We start from the raw sequence: 2,003 nt of genomic DNA, 5'->3' as shown, positions 1-2,003 counted from the left end.
GCAGCTGGTTTTTCTTTATTAATAATGCCAGCCTCTCGATCTTTGGCTTTACAAGAAGATGCCATTTCAGAGTCAAAGTTTAAAAAAAAACAAAACAACACACAAACAAACAAAAAACCTGTTCATTTTAGCTGTTGACCCTTTTCCAAGAGGGAAATTGCTGAAGCAGCATTAGAGTAGGGACTAAGTGCAGTTCACTCCCATCTAATGCTGCTAATAATGAACAGGTCTACAGCTGCAGGAAACAGGGAAGTGCACTGGGATGGCACCAGGGGCTTCCACACCTAGAGCATGTTCATTTCTTTTCCCCAAATCCCAGCTAATACCCAATCCCCAGTAAATTCTGTCACCAACAAAAGCAGCTGTAAGCATTCACTGCACATCCACCCTGGCTTTGGGGATTAACATCGTTATTTTACCTTTGCTACTGAAAGGATCGTGCAGGATAACGCCGTGGCTCCAGGGTCTGAACCCCACATGTTCCTTCCAGATGTCAGCTTCATGCTTCGTGAGGAGCACACTGAATGAGAATATGAAATTCTACCACCACAATGGCTAGAAACAAAGCTGCAATTTACTTACCATGTAAGAGCCTTTAGTTAAAACCGGTAAATCAGTAATTCACTCAAGAAACAGATGATCAAGAGATGATCATCCAAGCTGAAACACAAACTCCTGAAAACAAAGTCATGAAACTCTAGAGGTAAGGAGATGGGAAAAAGCATTTTGGAAACTTTGAAACAATTTATTCAGTTGTTCTGTACAAGATTAACAGTTTTTATACCATCCCCACCATCTTCAGCAAGACAGTCCCAACACACACACAAAAATAAAATAAAAAAAAATAATAATTAAAAAAAAAAAAAAAAAAAAAAGAGTAAACCACAGCTCTTACACCCAAAAGGAACTGCCATACTAAGTAAGTGTCATGGGAGCCTTGCCTCCCCACACCGTCACGAAAGCGTTGCAAGTTGCCTCGTCAAGGCAGAGACGCTGGATTCCTGGCTCCCCATCAGCCCTCAGGTCTCTGTGTGGTTCTGCCTTGCTGTGACTCTGCTCCATACCATTCACTCATTCATTATAGCATGTAAAGAAAAAAATATCCCACAGAATTTCCACCAAATAAACATTTCCCTGAGGCAAGAGGCTTCGCTAAATTCCTAGAAGGAGGGCATTCTGCTCTGGCCATGCACACGGTGCTTCCCAGCAGAAGCATTCAAGTGAAAGCAAAGAGAGGGAGTAGAACCAGTACCTCAAGTCACTCGCCGAGAGTCCCTATCCTGCCAGGTGTCTGAATGCTCTTTCAGCTGCCATGGGAAGTTGAAGGTGCAAATTACCTCTCAGGATTAGGCCTTCAATGGGAACCATGCGACATCCACTGCTCAGAGTCCATCAAAGACGGCTGTGCTTAGTTTCAGTAACACAACTTCTGTCTTTGGCTCTTTTGCTACAACCTAGGTATTTTCTGTAAACAAATTTTAAATCTGAGCAGCTTTTTGTTCTTTTTTTTTTTTAATATAAACAATGCACTGATCTTGGGAAATTATGTATTAGCTCAAATTGAAAACAGCCCATCTTGGATCTTATCAAAACTGGGGAAAACTAAAGTAGATATTTGTTTTTATACTCAGCGTCAGCATCTTTCCCCAAAGCTCAAGGAAGGCTGCAAGCTTCTGCTTGAAATACCAGTAAAGTCTGTGTGGATCAGCGCCACTACTGCACAATTCAGATTTAGCTGTGGGGGCCTGAGAAGAGGCAGGCTAGGAGACAGCAGAAAAATCAAACCCTATAAAGCTCAGCTGGAACCACAGCCTGCCCTTAGCTATGCACAGACTGAAAGGGCATGCTCAGGAGAAGTATTTAGGTCTAAGACTTAAAAAAATTAAAAAGAAAAGACACACCCCAATTATAGATGGTCCCCATTCCTGCAGCTGTGACAAGCACATGATCCTAGTGCAGAAATCATTGAGGAAAGCAATATTGTTCTCTAGAATTCATTTGAC

This window comes from Falco peregrinus, chromosome 5, assembly GCF_023634155.1.
Source record: "Falco peregrinus isolate bFalPer1 chromosome 5, bFalPer1.pri, whole genome shotgun sequence".
Lineage (NCBI taxonomy): Eukaryota > Metazoa > Chordata > Aves > Falconiformes > Falconidae > Falco > Falco peregrinus.
The sequence above is the reverse complement of the archived record's forward strand: the minus strand, read 5'-3'. Positions refer to the sequence as shown.